Here is a 17536-nt window from a genome sequence, read left to right as displayed (position 1 = left end):
TTTCAGAATTGGCGGCTTTATCACATAAAAGCCCATACTCTGTTTTTCACGTGGATAGGGCAGAGTTGAGGACTCGTCCTCAATTTATGCTAAAGGTGGTCTCATCTTTTCATATGAACCAACCTATTGTCGTGCCTGTGGCTACACGGGACTTGGAGGATTCCGAGTCCCTGGATGTGGTCAGGGCTTTGAAGATTTATGTGACCAGAACGGCTAGAATCAGGAAGACTGAAGCTCTGTTTGTTCTGTATGCGGCCAACAAGGTTGGCGCTCCTGCTTCAAAGCAGACTATTGCTCGCTGGATCTGTAACACGATTCAGTAGGCGCATTCTACGGCAGGATTGCCGTTACTGAAATCGGTTAAGGCCCATTCCACTAGGAAAGTGGGCTCTTCTTGGGCGGCTGCCCGAGGGGTCTCGGCATTACAGTTGTGCCGAGCAGCTACTTGGTCGGGGTCTAACACCTTTGCAAAGTTCTATAAGTTTGATACCCTGGCTGAGGAGGACCTCCTGTTTGCTCAATCGTTGCTGCAGTCATCCGCACTCTCCCGCCCGTTTGGGAGCTTTGGTATAATCCATATGGTCCTTACGGAGTCCCAGCATCCTCAAGGACGTTAGAGAAAATAAGATTTTACTTACCGGTAAATCTATTTCTTGTAGTCCGTAGAGGATACTGGGCGCCCGTCCCAAGTGCGGATTCTTCTGCAAGACTTGTATATAGTTATTGCTTACATAAGGGTAATGTTATAGTTTATCGGTTGAACCGTGGCTATGTTGTTGTTCATACTGTTAACTGGGTAGTTTATCACAAGTTATACGGTGTGATTGGTGTGGCTGGTATGGATCTCGCCCTTAGATTTACAAAAATCCTTCCTCGTACTGTCCATCTCCTCTGGGCACAGTTTCCCTAACTGAGGTCTTGAGGAGGGGCATAGAGGGAGGAGCCAGTGCACATCCAGAGTCCAAAGCTTTCTTAAAGTGCCCTATCTTCTGCGGAGCCCGTCTATTCCCCATGGTCCTTACGGAGTCCCAGCATCTTCTACGGACTACGAGAAATAGATTTACCGGTAAGTAAAATCTTATTTTTCTGAACCATAGTAGAGCCTTATGTAATGTTATGTCCACCATAGTAGTGCCCTAGTTTCTTTTATGAATCGCAGTAGTGTTTAAGTTCACCCTATGTCACATTTCAGAGCTGCCAATATACATTATGCCGCACAGTGCCCCCAATTCACATTATGATATTTGGTGCTCCCCGTTCATATTGTGCCTCATTACAGTTCCCTGGTTCATATTATACAACATTAAAATGCACTCCAGTTCATTTTATACCACACTACAATGAGCAGGTCCAGGGGCATACTTAGAAATATTGAAGGCCCGAAGGAGAAAGTTTGAAAGGACCCCTACGTACCACCCAATGGCGGAAAATGTATATAACACATGTAACTGTGACAGGGAATGTGGCCCCTCTCACCTCTGGGCCCCATAGCAGCTGCACTGCCTGCACCTATGGTAGCTACGCCCTTGTATTGCACAATGGTACCAATATTCTGTATTCTGCTAACAGTATAGGTGGCCTCGTTGAGTGACACTTGTGGAACTATTTTGCAGAACCTGTTCTGTAAATTGCATTAAGTGCTTGTCTGGCTGCTGGTGTTTTTGGTGAAGTTGACAGGTCATCCCGAAAGGTGGGAGCTTTTGAAGGACCACGTGGACGGGTCATCCCGAAAGGTAGGAGCTTTTGAAGAACCACTGAGTGTGCAGTGGAGAGAAGGGTTAGGGTACTTTGTTTAAGTTCATGCAGTAGCTCCACACTTGAAGGTGACAATGTATAAAAATGATCATTGTGTGTTTAATAAAGTATCTTAAGACTTCTCTCTACTACCCAAAAATACACAAAACTCTTAATTGGTCAATCCAATTACCTGTGAAGGGTGTAAGTTGCTATGCTGGTAAAATGCCAGCAAGGGCACTGCCTCACACCCCTCGCGGCCTGATCTCAGGCAGAATTTGCACAAAACTGCTGCGAGCATATTGTTAGTTCAGGCTGCCATAAAGTGCGGCTGTTACTGCGCTAACTCGTGTCTGTGATGCATTCGCGGGTGATTGGATTGACCCCTAAAACTGTTGGGAAGGAAACCAGTAGTTCTCTCGGATACAGTAGAATTCTCGTGTATTGTGCCTCAGCCCTAGTAATGGAACTGACAAGTGCGTGGGTTTTCCTCCTAAACAAGTAGTTGATTGATATCCTAATGTTATCAAAAACTTGCTGACCAGGAGTCAAACTAACCTGCGCTGAGCAGGACTGGCCTGAGCCTAATGTTTTTTTAGTAAGCAAATATACATTTTGGTGCCCCTTTTTGGACTATAAGGGCGTGGCTTAATTGGGGAAGGGGTGTGGCCACAGAATAGTACCAATTCACTTTACGTGCCGCACAGTGGTGTCCGTTATTCACTTTACATGCTCCTCACACATTGTACAGGGGCACACTGACACACGCAGATAGTACAGACGGAGCTGGCAGCCATGCAGGGGCACATACCTTCCCATCTCTCTGTCATAGAGCAGCTCCCCCTCTTCACCAGACGCTGCACTCCCCTACCTGTTCCCTGGCGTTGGGGGAGGGTTGTTTGCTCAGAGCAGTCTCCTGGGAGGCGAAGCACTGCACAGCGGGGCACTTGTCAGAGGAACCTGCGAGTGTCCAGGACGGGCTGCGAGTGACGGTGACTCACTGTCACTGACTACAGCAGCGTCCTCAGTCTGGGGCTTTGCGCAGGTAAGTACCCGCCGTATGTGTAGGCCGGCCCTGGCTCTGGATTAACCAGGAAGATTATAGTACTCGCAAGCCTGTTGGATACGTAAGCGTAACCAGCACCTCCAGCCTTGGGCCGCAAAGATGAGGAAGTACCGATACGACCTCCCGATCACATCCATTGCTGGAGCGTTATAAGACAATTATCGGCTAACGCTCCTGCAATGGTGCAGCATACACACCTATACAATTGTCTGCCGTTCACCCGTATCCGGTACTCCGATCTTTAGTATTTTTAAATCTCACCCTTAAACCAACAGGTACATGAAGGGAGGGGGGGGGGGGGGGGGGGGGAGCCGCAGCCTAGGACCTGTGAAGACTACTCTCTCTGAATAGGGCGCAGAAGTGCAACTGTTTTGCGGATGCGCTTTGAGTTCCGGTTTGCTTTCCTGTATGAATAAAGGGGGTAATTCCAAGTTGATCGCGGCAGGACATTTTTTAGCAGTTGGGCAAAATCATGTGCACTGCAGGGAAGGCAGATATAACATGTGCAGAGAGAGTTAGATTTGGGTGGGTTATTTTGTTTCTGTGCAGGGTAAATACTGGCTGCTTTATTTTTACACTGCAATTTAGATTGCAGATTGAACACACCACACCCAAATATAACTCTCTCTGCACATGTTATATCTGCCCCACCTGCAGTGCACATGGTTTTGCCCAACTGCTAACCAAATTCCTGCTGCGATCAACTTGGAATTACCCCCAAAATCCATAAAGAGGGTTTCTGTAGGGGGCGAGTGAGCGAGCACAATGGCTATATGTAAAGTAACCAAACTGACATGGCTGACCGTCGGTAACCCAAGTACCAACCAATCCGCTCCAAACTATTGGGCTCATTTATCAATGAGTGATACATTTCACTGTGAGTGATAAATTGCACCAGCCAATCAGCTCCTAACTTCCATGTCACAGGCTGTGTTTGAAAAATGACAGGAGCTGATTGGCTGGTGCAATTTATCACTCATTGATAAATGAGCCTATATAATTTTTCATACCCAGCCTGTGACATGGCAGTTAGGAGCTGGTTGCCTGGTACTTTATCTCTCTCTGCTTTATCTCCATCCAAGGCTTAGTAAATAGACCCCTTTTAAATAAACAAAGTGGCACATATTGAAGAGTCTGCAGCTAAACCTGGTAGAGAACACCCTCTAATCCACCCTCTACACCAGAACCTCAAGCCGCCTGGAAATGTCACCATTATGACAGTGCAGACTTTCTGGTAGTGTCAACATTTCTCTTAGGTCCTAGAGGATGCTGGGGACTCCGTAAGGACCATGGGGTATAGACGGGCTCCGCAGGAGACATGGGCACTATAAAGAACTTTTAGAATGGGTGTGCACTGGCTCCTCCCTCTATGCCCCTCCTCCAGACCTCAGTTAGATCCTGTGCCCAGAGGAGATTGGGTGCACTACAGGGGAGCTCTCCTGAGTTTCTCTGATAAAGAATTTTGTTAGGTTTTTTATTTTCAGGGAGCACTGCTGGCAACAGGCTCCCTGCATCGTGGGACTGAGGAGAGAGAAGCAGACCTACTTAAGTGATAGGCTCTGCTTCTTAGGTTACTGGACACCATTAGCTCCAGAGGGAGTCGGAACGCAGGTCCCGGAGCCGCGCCGCCGTCCTCCTCGCAGAGCCGGAAGATAGAAGCCGGGTGAGTATAAGAAGAAAAGAAGACTTCAAGGCGGCAGAAGACTTCAGATCTTCACTGAGGTACCTGCGCAGCAGTAACGCTGCGCGCCATTGCTACCACACACAAACACACACACTAGCGGGCACAGATGGGTGCAGGGCGCAGGGGGGGCGCCCTGGGCAGCAATAAAGCCTCTATATCTGGCATAGATACTGCGGAAGCAGTTTTTCTTTCAATCCCCCGCCAGTTTGAGTTATTTTGAGCGGGACCGAAGCCCGCCGCTGGAGGGGGCGGAGCTTGGTCTCAGCACTAACCAGCGCCATTTTCTCCACAGAGATCTGCAGAGAAGCTGGCTCCCCGGTCTCTCCCCTGCTGAACACGGTGACACAGGGCTGAAAAGAGAGGGGGGGGGGCACTTGTAAGGCGCAGTGAGTGTATTACACAGTAATTTAATATGAAAGTGCTATTATCTGGGACATTATTTTCCAGTGTCAGTTGGCGCTGGGTGTGTGCTGGCATACTCTCTCTCTGTCTCTCCAAAGGGCCTTATTGGGGAACTGTCTCCTTATATCTATATCCCTGTGTGTGTGGGGGTGTCGGTACGAGTGTGTCGGCATGTCTGATGCGGAAGGCTCAGCTAAGGAGGAGGTGGAGCAGATGATTGTGGTGTCGCTGTTGGCAACGCCGACTCATGATTGGATGGACATGTGGAATGTTTTAAATGCAAATGTGACCTTATTACATAAGAGATTGGACAAAGCAGAGTCCAGGGAAAGAGCAGGGAGTCAATTCACGGCTTCGGCTGGGTCACTGGGCCCTTCTGGGTCTCAAAAACGTCCCCTATCCCAGATAGCAGACACTGATACCGACACGGACTCTGACTCCAGTGTCGACTACGATGAAGCGAGGTTGCACCCGAGGGTGGCAAAAAGTATTCATTATATGATTATTGCAATAAAATTTTGCATATCACAGATGACCCCTCGGTCCCTGACACGAGGGTGCGCATGTATAAGGAAAATAAACCTGAGGTAACCTTTCCCCCATCCCATGAGCTTAACGAGTTATTTGAAAAGGCTTGGGAAACTCCTGATAAAAAACTGCAGATTCTCAAGAGGATTCTTATGGCGTATCCTTTCCCTGCACGGGACAGGGTACGTTGGGAATCCTCACCCAGGGTGGACAAGGCTTTAACAAGCCTGTCCAAAAAAGGGCCCTACCGTCTCCGGACACGGCAGCCCTCAAGGATCCTGCTGATTGCAGGCAGGAAACTACTTTAAAGTCTATTTATGCGCATACAGGTGCTTTGCTCAGACCGGCAATAGCATCGGCATGGGTGTGTAGTGCAGTTGCAGCTTGGACAGATACCTTGTCAGCTGACCTTGATACCCTAGATAGGGATACCATTTTATTAACCTTAGGCCACATTAAAGACACAGTCTTATATATGAGGGATGCTCAAAGGGACGTTGGGCTGCTGGGTTCGAGAGCCAACGCCATGGCGATTTCTGCTAGGCGTGCCCTGTGGACTCGCCAATGGACGGGTGATGCCGACTCAAAGAAACATGGAGGTTTTGCCATACAAAGGTGAAGTTTTATTTGGGGAAGGTCTCGCGGACCTGGTTGCCACAGCTACCGCTGGTAAATCTACCTTTTTGCCTTTTGTTCCCCCACAGCAAAAGAAAACTCCACAGTATCAGATGCAGTCCTTTCGGTCGCGTAAGTCCAGAAGAGGTCGGGGCTCATCTTTCCTCGCCAGAGGTAAGGGTAGAGGGGAAAAAATGCCTGGTACGGCTAGTTCCCAGGAGCAGAAGTCCTCCCCGGCTTCTGCTAAATCCACCGCATGACGCTGGGGCTCCACTGAGGGAGTCCGCACCGGTGGGGGCACGTCTTCGACTCATCAGCCAGGTCTGGGTTCTGTCAGACGTGGATCCTTGGGCGATGGATATTGTATCCCAAGGCTACTAACTGGAATTCGAAGAGGTGCCCCCTCGCCGATTTTTCAAGTCGGCCTTGCCATCTTCTCCCCCAGAGAGGGAAGTAGCGTTCGCTGCAATTCAAAAGCTGTATCAACAGCAAGTGATTGTCAAGGTTCCCCTAGTCCAACAGGGGAAAGGGTACTATTCGACCCTGTTCGTGGTCCCAAAGCCGGATGGTTCGGTCAGACCCATTTTAAATCTAAAATCCCTAAACCTGTACATGAGAAAGTTCAAATTCAAGATGGAATCGCTCCAGGCAGTGATCTCCAGTCTGGAAGGGGGGGATTTTATGGTGTCACTCGACATAAAGGATGCATACCTTCATGTCCCCATATATCCTCCTCATCAGGCATACCTGAGATTCGCTGTACAGGACTGTCATTACCAGTTTCAGACGTTGCCGTTTTGGCTTTCCACGGCCCCGAGGATTTTCACCAAGGTGATGGCGGAGATGATGGTGCTCCTGCGCAGGCAGGGAGTCACAATTATCCCATACTTGGACGATCTCCTGATAAAAGCAAGATCAAGAGATCAGTTGCTAAAGAGTGTGGCTCTCTCCCTGAGAGTACTACAACAACACGGTTGGATTCTCAATCTGCCAAAGTCACAATTGATTCCAACGACTCGACTATCATTCCTAGGCATGATTCTGGACACGGAACAGAAGAGGGTTTTTCTCCCGATGGAAAAAGCCCAGGACCTCCAGAACATGGTCAGAGACTTGCTAAAACCAAAAAGAGTGTCTGTTCATCAATGCACTTGAGTTCTGGGGAAAATGGTGGCAGCCTACGAGGCCATCCCCTTCGGCAGGTTTCATGCAAGGACGTTTCAGTGGGACCTCCTGGACAAGTGGTCCGGGTCCCATCTACTAATACATCAGAAGATAAGCCTGTCCCCCCGGGCCAGGGTGTCTCTCCTGTGGTGGCTGCAAAGTGCTCACCTTTTAGAGGGTCGCAGGGTCGGCATTCTGGACTGGGTTCTGGTGACCACGGACGCGAGCCTCCGAGGATGGGGGGCAGTCACACAAGGAAGAAATTTTCAGGGGCTATGGTCAAGCCAGGAGGCTTGTCTACACATCAACGTACTGGAATTGAGGGAAATATACAACGGCCTACGACAAGCGGAGGATCTTCTTCGCGACCTACTGGTTCTGATTCAATCAGACAACATCACAGCCGTGGCTCGTGTAAACCGCCAAGGCGGGACAAGGAGCAGAGTGGCAATGGCGGAAGCCACCAGGATTCTTCGCTGGGCGGAAAATCACGTAAGCGCTCTGTCAGCGGTCTTCATTCCGGGAGTGGACAACTGGGAAGCAGACTTTCTCAGCAGACACGATCTCCATCCAGGAGAGTGGGGACTTCATCAAGAAGTTTTTACAGAGATAACAAGTCTTTGGGGAATTCTTCACATAGACATGATGGCGTCACGCCTCAACAAGAAGCTACGGAGGTATTGTGCCAGGTCAAGGGACCCTCAGGCAGTAGCGGTGGACGCCCTGGTGACACCTTGGGTGTTTCAGTCAGTCTATGTGTTCCCCCCTCTTCCTCTCATCTCAAAAATATTGAGATTCATAAGACAAAGAAGGGTGAAAACAATATTCATTGTTCCAGATTGGCCTCGAAGGGCCTGGTATTCAGATCTTCAGGAGATGCTCACAGAAGATCCATGGCCTCTTCCTCTCAGGGAGGACCTGTTACAACAGGGGCCCTGCGTGTTCCAAGACTTACCGCGGGTACGTTTGACGGCATGGCGGTTGAACGCCGAATCCTAGCTGGGAAAGGTATTCCGGAGGAAGTCATCCCTACTCTGATAAAGGCTAGGAAGGAGGTGACGAAAAAACATTATCACCGTATCTGGAGGAAGTATGTTTCTTGGTTTCTTGGTGTGAAGCCAAGAATGCTCCTACGGAAGATTTCCATCTGGGCCGTTTTCTCCACTTTCTACAGACAGGAGTGGATATGGGCCTAAAATTAGGCTCCATTAAGGTACAGATTTCGGCCCTGTCTATTTTCTTTCAGAAGGAATTGGCTTCTCTCCCAGAAGTCCAGACTTTTGTAAAGGGAGTGCTGCACATCCAGCCTCCTTTTGTGCCCCCAGTGGCACCTTGGGACCTTAACGTGGTGTTACGGTTCCTGAAGTCTCACTGGTTTGAACCTCTTCAAACGGTTGAATTGAAATTTCTGACTTGGATGGCCTTGGCATCTGCAAGGCGGGTGGCCGAATTGGCGGCCTTGTCTCACAAGAGCCCCTATTTGACCTTCCATGTGGATAGAGCGGAGTTGAGGACTCGTCCTCAATTTTTGCCTAAGGTGGTTTGTTCATTTCATATGAACCAACCTATTGTGGTGCCTGTGGCTACGAGTGACTTGGAGGATTCCAAGTCCCTGGATGTAGTCAGGGCCTTAAAAATCTATGTAGCCAGGACAGCTTGAGTTAGGAAAACAGAAGCACTGTTTGTCCTGTATGCAGCCAACAAAGTTGGCGCTCCTGCTTCGAAGCAGACTATTGCTTGCTGGATCTGTAACACGATTCAGCAGGCTCATTCTACGGCAGGATTGCCGTTAACAAATTCGGTAAAGGCCCATTCCACTAGGAAGGTGGCCTCTTCTTGGGCGGCTGCCCGAGGCGTCTCGGCTTTACAGCTTTGCCGAGCAGCTGCCTGGCCAGGTTCAAACACTTGCAAAGTTCTATAAGTTTGATACCCTTGCTGATGAGGACCTTGCGTTTGCTCAGTCGGTGCTGCAGAGTCGTCCGCACTCTCCCGCCCGGTCTGGAGCTTTGGCATAAACCCCATGGTCCTTACGGAGTCCCCAGCATCCTCTAGGACGTAAGAGAAAATAAGATTTTAAACCTACCGGTAAATCTTTTTCTCCTAGTCCGTAGAGGATGCTGGGCGCCCGTCCCAGTGCGGACAAAATCTGCAAGGCTTGTATATAGCTGTTGCTTACATAAGGGTTATGTTACAGTTGAGATCAGTCTTTAGCTGTTACTGTTTTTTGTTCATACTGTTAACTGGTTGCGTATATTCCAGGTTATACGGTGTGGATGGTGTGGGCTGGTATGAATCTTGCCCTTAGATTAACAAAATCCTTTCCTCATATTGTCCATCTCCTCTGGGCACAGTTTCTCTAACTGAGGTCTGGAGGAGGGGCATAGAGGGAGGAGCCAGTGCACACCCATTCTAAAGTTCTTTATAGTGCCCATGTCTCCTGCGGAGCCCGTCTATACCCCATGGTCCTTACGGAGTCCCCAGCATCCTCTACGGACTAGGAGAAAAAGATTTACCGGTAGGATTAAAATCTTATTTTTGCAAGCGTTGACATTTTAACCATGGCCCTCATTCCGAGTTGTTCGCTCGGTATTTTTCATCGCATCGCAGTGAAAATCCGCTTAGTACGCATGCGCAATGTTCGCACTGCGACTGCGCCAAGTAACTTTACTATGAAGAAAGTATTTTTACTCACGGCTTTTTCTTCGCTCCGGCGATCGTAATGTGATTGACAGGAAATGGGTGTTACTGGGCGGATACACGGCGTTTCAGGGGCGTGTGGCTGAAAACGCTACCGTTTCCGGAAAAAACGCAGGAGTGGCCGGGGAAACGGTGGGAGTGCCTGGGCGAACGCTGGGTGTGTTTGTGACGTCAACCAGGAACGACAAGCACTGAAATGATCGCACAGGCAGAGTAAGTCTGGAGCTACTCTGAAACTGCTAACTCGTTTGTAATCGCAATATTGCGCGTACGTCGGTCGCAATTTTAAGAAGCTAAGATTCACTCCCAGTAGGCGGCGGCTTAGCGTGTGTAACTCTGCTACATTCGCCTTGCGAGCGAACAACTCGGAATGAGGGCCCATGTCAACTCTTTGCTGTCACAATTCTACCACTGACTTTATGATTAATGAGAAATGCAGCAGATGAGCGATAGAGGCTGCATTTTTCTTAAGCAGACAGAAGGTGGCAGCAGAGCGCAGATAATTTTATCAAGTCTGAGTTTTGTTAGGAATCTGTGAACAGTTGTAGTGAATTAACATAAGAAGGAATCCAGTAATTCCTGATAATTTTTCATTCTTTAAGAGTTTGGGAGTGTGGGCTGGCTCCTCCCTCTATGCCCCTCCTACCAGACTCAGTTTAGAAAATATTCCCGGAGGAGCCAGTCACAGCTAGGGGAACTCTCCTGAGCTTTTCTAGTAAAGTTTTTATTTTAGAGTTTTATTTTTTTTAGAGGAGGATGTTGGCAATAGCCTGCCTGCAGCGAGGGACTAAAGGGGGGAGCAGTGTCCGCCCTGCGGGGTCTGAGCCACTGACTCCGCTGACTGGACACTGAGCTCCAGAGGGGTCTGATCGGTCTCCGCCACAGGGGAACCGCTCGCCCCAGCAGCATGCCGCCAACCCCTTACAGAGCTGAAGAAGTGGTGAGTGAGTCACCGCCCCCCCTAGGAAGCGGGGGGCCGGTGTGAAGATGGCGGCAACGGGGAGGGAGCGCAGTATTAACTGCGCTCCTGGAAGGTACCAGAGGCACATAGTGGGTCTGAGGTTGGGATCTGTGAAGGTCCAGATTTCAGCCCTATCAATTTTCTTTCAGAAACAATTGGCTGCCCTCCCTGAGGTTTAGACCTTTTTGAAGGGAGTTCTGCATATCCAACCTCCCTTTGTACCGCCTACGGCGCCTTGGGACCTTAACGTGGTGTTGCAGTTCCTCCAGTCGGATTGGTTTGAACCTCTACAGGAGGTGGAGGTCAAATTTCTTACATGGAAGGCGGTCACTCTGTTGGCCTTAGCTTCTGCTAGACGTGTGTCCGAGCTGGGGCTTTATCATGTAAAAGCCCTTACTTAATCTACCATGAAGATAGAACTGAGCTACGAACTCGTCAGCAGTTTCTTCCGAAGGTTGTATCGGCATTCCATATCAACCAACCTATTGTGGTGCCAGTGGCTACTGAGTCAATCACTTCAAAGTCCTTGGATGTTGTAAGGGCTCTGAAAATATATGTGAAGAGAACTTCTCGTCACAGAAAGTCGGACTCTCTGTATGATCCCAAGAAAATTGGGTGTCCTGCTTCTAAGCAGACTATTTCTCGCTGGATTTGGTTCACTATCCAGCACGCTTATTCTACGGCAGGACTGCCGTGTCCAAAATCTGTTAAGGACCACTCTACTTGTAAGGTGGGGTCTTCCTGGGCGGCTGCCCGGGGTGTCTCGGCATTGCAACTTTGCCGAGCTACAACTTGGTCTGGGTCGAACACGTTTGCAAAGTTTTACAAGTTCGATACTTTGGCTGCTGATGATCTGAAGTTCAGTCAATCAGTTCTGCAGGAGCCTCTGCGCTCTCCCTCCCGTTCTGGGAGCTTTGGTTCATCCCCATGGTACTAATGTGGACCCCAGCATCCTCTAGGATGTAAGAGAAAATTGGATTTTGGTACCTACCGGTAAATCCTTTTCTCGTAGTCCGTAGAGGATGCTGGGCGCCCAGCGCTTCATTTTCCTTCAATTGTTATTTGGTTCAGTACATCTTCGTTTTAGTTGAGTACTGCATTGTTACTTGGTAAGTAATGTTTCTGCTGTTGCTGAGTAGTTCAAGCTTGTTGACTTGACGTACCTTGTATGTGTGAGCTGGTGTGAATCTCGCCACTATCTGTGTATAATCCTTCTCTCGAAGTATGTCGTCTCCTCGGGAACATTTTCTAAACTGAGTCTGGTAGGAGGGGCATAGAGGGAGGAGCCAGCCCACACTCTCAAACTCTTAAAGTGCCAATGGCTCCTGGTGGACCCGTCTATACCCCATGGTACTAGTGTGGACCCCAGCATCCTCTACGGAAAACGAGAAAAGGATTTACCGGTAGGTACCAAAATCCTATTATTATTTTTTGAGGGTCAGTTGCCCCCCCTTCCTCCCCTCCCCCCCAAGGCAGAGTACACACTATGCGATATAACGTTCCGCCGGTCACATTACTGAAGCCGGGAACCCGATCTTTGAATATGCCGACCATTAGAGTGGGAATAGAACCTGTGGTGAGTGCAGGGAGCAACCGTGCCTGCTGGGGGCTTTGTTGCGCCGGCCCCCTATGCTGGGGGACACATACCCATCCCAATGACTGATACATCGCTTGTGCATCAGCTACTGTGTAAAGCCGCAATGTCTGGGAATGACGTCGTTCATAGACATAGTGGGTCTTCCCTGCAGCCAATGCGCCAATGCTGACGTATCTTGCAAATAGATCTGCACATTTGCCTGTGTGTACGGGTAGCCGGCCGCCTGACTATTATGCAGCTGCAAGAACTGCCAACTATGACTTATCAACTGAGCAGGCAAATTTAAATGCCCACTCAGTAGTGGTGTATGGTCAGACATTGGCCCTCATTCCGAGTTGATCGCTCGCTAGCTACTTTTAGCAGCCGTGCAAACGCATAGTCGCCGCCCACGGGGGAGTGTATTTTCGTTTTGCAGAAGTGTGAACGCCAGTGCAGCAGAGCGGCTGCAAACACATTTTGTGCAAAACAAGACCAGCCCTGTAGTTACTTATCCTGTGCAATGATTGCTGCGACGAAGGACCCGGTATTGACGTCAGATACCCGCCCGGCCACGCCTGCGTTTTTCCAAACACTCCCAGAAAACGGTCAGTTGCCACCCAGAAACTCCCACTTCCTGTCACTCTCCTTGCGTCCGCCAGTGCGACTGAAAGCGTCGCTAGAACCTGTGCAAAACCACAATGCTCTTTGAACACGGGGGCCGCGTGTGCGCATTGCGGTGCATATGCATGCGCAGTTTTGCAGGTTTTTTAACTGATCGCTACGCAGCGAACGATCAACTCGGAATGAGGCTCACTGAGCGGCCGATTGGTAAGTGTGCGGTGCAGGTTACCAGATAGGTTGGTCGGCCAAGTGAGTACCCAGCCTAAAGGGCCCCATACACTTATGCGACATGTCTGACCGTCATGTCGCAGGCGATCACCCCGGCAGCCTCCCAGGCGGCAGGATCACCCAAGATACATCGGATGCTGTCTTTTTGCATACAATATATCTTGGGCGATCCCAGCCACGCCTGCAGGCTCGGACGTGATCGCTAGTGCAGCACATTTAATCTGGAGGATCCGATGTTCACGGGAACGTACAGAAACACCTCCAAAATGCCCGATTTCACCCGATATATCGGTCCGAATGCCCGAAATCGGATTAAATCAAGCATTATGGTTCTAGTGTATGGGACCCTTTAGACGGGATCCGGTCTGAAGATCGACAGTGTCTAGGTCGACAATGTTTAGGTCGACCACTATAGGTCGACAGTCACTAGGTCAACATGGATGGAAGGTCGACAGGGTTTCTAGGTCGACAGGTCTAAAGGTCGACATGAGTTTTTCACATTTTTTTTCTTTTTTTGAATTTTTTCATACTTAACGATCCACGTGGACTACGATTGGAACGGTAAAGTGTGCAGAGCGTAGGCGGTAGCGGAGCGAAGGCACCATGCCCGAAGCATGGCGAGCGAAGCGGTGCACTAATTTGGGATCCCGGTCACTCTACGAAGAAAACGACACACAAAAAAAAAATCCTCATGTCGACCTTTAGACCTGTCGACCTAGCACATGTCGACCTAGAAACCCTGTCGACCTTCCATCCATGTCGACCTAGTGACTGTCGACCTATAGTGGTCGACCTAAACATTGTCGACCTAGACACTGTCGATTTGATGAACCACACCCCCTTTAGACATCTCCTCTGGTCCTTCATATTTATATAAAAAAAAAAAAATCAAAGACTTCCTTATTTGTCTCTGTCCAACGAAGGTGGAAAAGCACCATGAACAAAGTTGACACTGGTCTGTCATGGACTCTCTGTTCCAGTGTTTTCTAAAGAGTGGCCCATTTAATTGTCCCACGCCCTAACCGGACAGCTCAGGGACCACTCACTGTTGCCCTCTGTATTGTGACACCTGTACAACGTTAAGCCTACAGTATATTGCTGAAAGCTCTTTTCCCTCCGCAGAGACTCGATGCATGTTAATGTAAGTCTCTCTGTGTTTGGGATGCAGATCTTTTGCTAGGACCCGTTTCTCTAATGGCCCCAGCTTATGCGCACCTTACACATCCTATTACAGCCAGGGTCTCACGTTACAGTGTTATGTGTTCCCATTAGATGAATGAAGCGGAAATGATTCCTCCAAATGATCTGCTGTGCTCATGGTTTTTCTTATGAAGCTCCTGTATGCGAGACCGTAGCCACTGAAAGGTCAGACGTAGGAGTCCTGACGCTGCTGTAATAGAGAAGACTGACCCTATTTTCCGAGGACTCAAAGTGATTGCTCCTGCTTCAGGGACGTTTGTACGTTCGGAAATACATTACACGCTTCATAATACTATTACCCTGGATCTTTTCTAACACATTCAGAAAATATGAAAGCAGCATTTTTTAGGTCAAATCTCTCCCTAATATTCTCCTATTTATTACACCTTTAAATACATCGGCGAACATGGTTGGACTGGCCCACAGGGGTACAGGGGTAAACCCCCGGTGGGCTCCACTGCCAACCACCCCCCTGGTTCCAGACTTTGCACTTGAATTATACATATGTCATCTATATTATACAACACAGGACTATGGTATATTCTCCAAGTGCATTGCTGTTATTAATCTGGTACATTATCATTATGCACTATCAGTATTTACTATAAACATTTATCAAGCGGTCCAGACCATGCTCTTTATAATGGTTACCGAGCCTCTGTGGCAGCTGGCCACACCCCCTCTGGAGACTGGCCACACCCCTAAACATGAGCCCCCTACCACTGCATTTCCCCAGTGGGCCACCCACATGCCCCAGTCTGACACCCTCTGCGAACATTTTTTAAAGAAATGCAAGAAAAGAATTGTTTTATGGGGGGGAAGTTTAAAACCTTTCATTATGAAGCAGTGACCCTTGTACAAGCAGAAGAGGTCTCTGCCATTGCCCTGCATGGCACTGCTGGTATCTGACGGCTTCATGGCTCGGTTAGTGGAATTGATCACTCAGGGAGAGGCTTGGTTAAATTCCCGGCCTGTTCTTTTTCAGATGTGAACGTTCTGTTTCTCACTGTAATTTATCCTGATAGACGATCCATGTTGTATCCAGTTTAGAAGAATGAAGACAATGAAAGCAATTGTACCAATAAATGGGTTTAGATTGTAATCCCGGCGCACGGGATCCTGGTGGTCCTAATACCGACAACAGCAATCCCGTCAGGGGTAAGTTAAGGGAGTTCCTCCCTGTCCCCTAACCCTCCCTTCCTGCAGCTTAACCCTTAGTGCCTAACCCTAATCTCCCTGCGGTGGTGCCCAAACCTAAGTCCTTGCCCTGCTGCCTAACCCCCCCTCCCTGCAGCCTAACCCTTCCCGGGGGTGCCTAACCCCCCTCCCCGCTTCCTTAAAATAACTTACAACCTCGAAGCATAACACTAACCCTCCCCGGGGTACCTAACCCTAACCCCCCCCCCCCCCCCCTCCCCGCAGCCTGATTATAACCTACAACCCCGCAGCCTAACCCTAACCCCCCCCCCCCCCCCTCCCTGCAGCCTAATCATAACCTACAACCCTGTAGCCTAACCCAAACCCTCCTCGGGGTGCCTAACCCTAAACCCCCTCCCCAAAGCCTAATCATGACCTACAACCTCGCAGCCTAACCCTAACCCCCCCCTCGTCGCAGCCTAATCATAACCTACAACCCCGCAGCCTAACCCAAACACTCCCGGGTGGCTCCTAATTCCCCACCCCCCCAGCCCTAACCGTAACCGTGCGGTATACTTACTATGGTCGGGATTCAGGCGTCGGGAGTTCGAGGGTGGCATTCAGACGGGTGTCGGGATTCCTGCATCGGTATTTCAGGTGTCAGCATATTGACTGCATCCCCAAGAGACAGCTGAGTGTGCCATACAGCCGAGATGTGGATGTCTCTGCCCTACACGTTCCATAATAAACTTCACTTATATTTTCTCTAACGTCCTAGTGGATGCTGGGAACTCCGTAAGGACCATGGGAATAGCGGCTCCGCAGGAGACAGGGCACATCTAAAGAAAGCTTTAGGATCACCTGGTGTGCACTGGCTCCTCCCCCTATGACCCTCCTCCAAGCCTCAGTTAGATTTTCTGTGCCCGACGAGAAGGGTGCACACTAGGGGCTCTCCTGAGCTCTTTGTGAAAGTTTTAGTTTAGGTTTATTATTTTCAGTGAGACCTGCTGGCAACAGGCTCACTGCATCGAGGGACTAAGGGGAGAAGAAGCGAACTCACCTGCGTGCAGAGTGGATTGGGCTTCTTAGGCTACTGGACATTAGCTCCAGAGGGACGATCACAGGTTCAGCCTGGATGGGTCACCGGAGCCGCGCCGCCGGCCCCCTTACAGAGCCAGAAGAGCGAAGAGGTCCGGAAAAATCGGCGGCAGAAGACTTTCCTGTCTTCAGATAAAGGTAGGCGCACAGCACCGCAGCTGTGCGCCATTGCTCTCAGCACACTTCACACTCCGGTCACTGAGGGTGCAGGGCGCTGGGGGGGCAGCGCCCTGAGACGCAATAAATCGATAGAAAACCTTTTATGGCTAAAATAAATGCATCACATATAACTCGTGGGCTATATGGATGCATTTAACCCCTGCCAAAACATACAAGAAAACGGATGATAAGGACGCCGAGAAAGGGGCGGAGCCTATCTCCTCAGCACACTGGCGCCATTTTCCTTCACAGCTCAGTTGGAGGGAAGCTCCCTGGCTCTCCCCTGCAGTCACTACACTACAGAAAGGGGTTAAAAAAGAGAGGGGGGCACAAATTAGGCGCAGTATAAACAATACAGCAGCTATAAAGGGAAAAACACTTATATAAGGTTATCCCTGTATATATATAGCGCTCTGGTGTGTGCTGGCAAACTCTCCCTCTGTCTCCCCAAAGGGCTAGTGGGGTCCTGTCCTCTATCAGAGCATTCCCTGTGTGTGTGCTGTGTGTCGGTACGTTTGTGTCGACATGTATGAGGAGAAAAATGATGAGGAGACGGAGTAGAGTGTCTGTAATAGTGTTGTCACCCCCTGGGGGGTCGACACCTGAGTGGATGTGCTGTTGAAATTGCGTGACAGTGTCAGCTTTGTATAAAAGACAGTGGTTGAC

The sequence above is a fragment of the Pseudophryne corroboree genome, chromosome 10 (assembly GCF_028390025.1).
Source record: "Pseudophryne corroboree isolate aPseCor3 chromosome 10, aPseCor3.hap2, whole genome shotgun sequence".
NCBI classification, from domain to species: domain Eukaryota; kingdom Metazoa; phylum Chordata; class Amphibia; order Anura; family Myobatrachidae; genus Pseudophryne; species Pseudophryne corroboree.
This window is presented reverse-complemented; position numbering follows the sequence as displayed.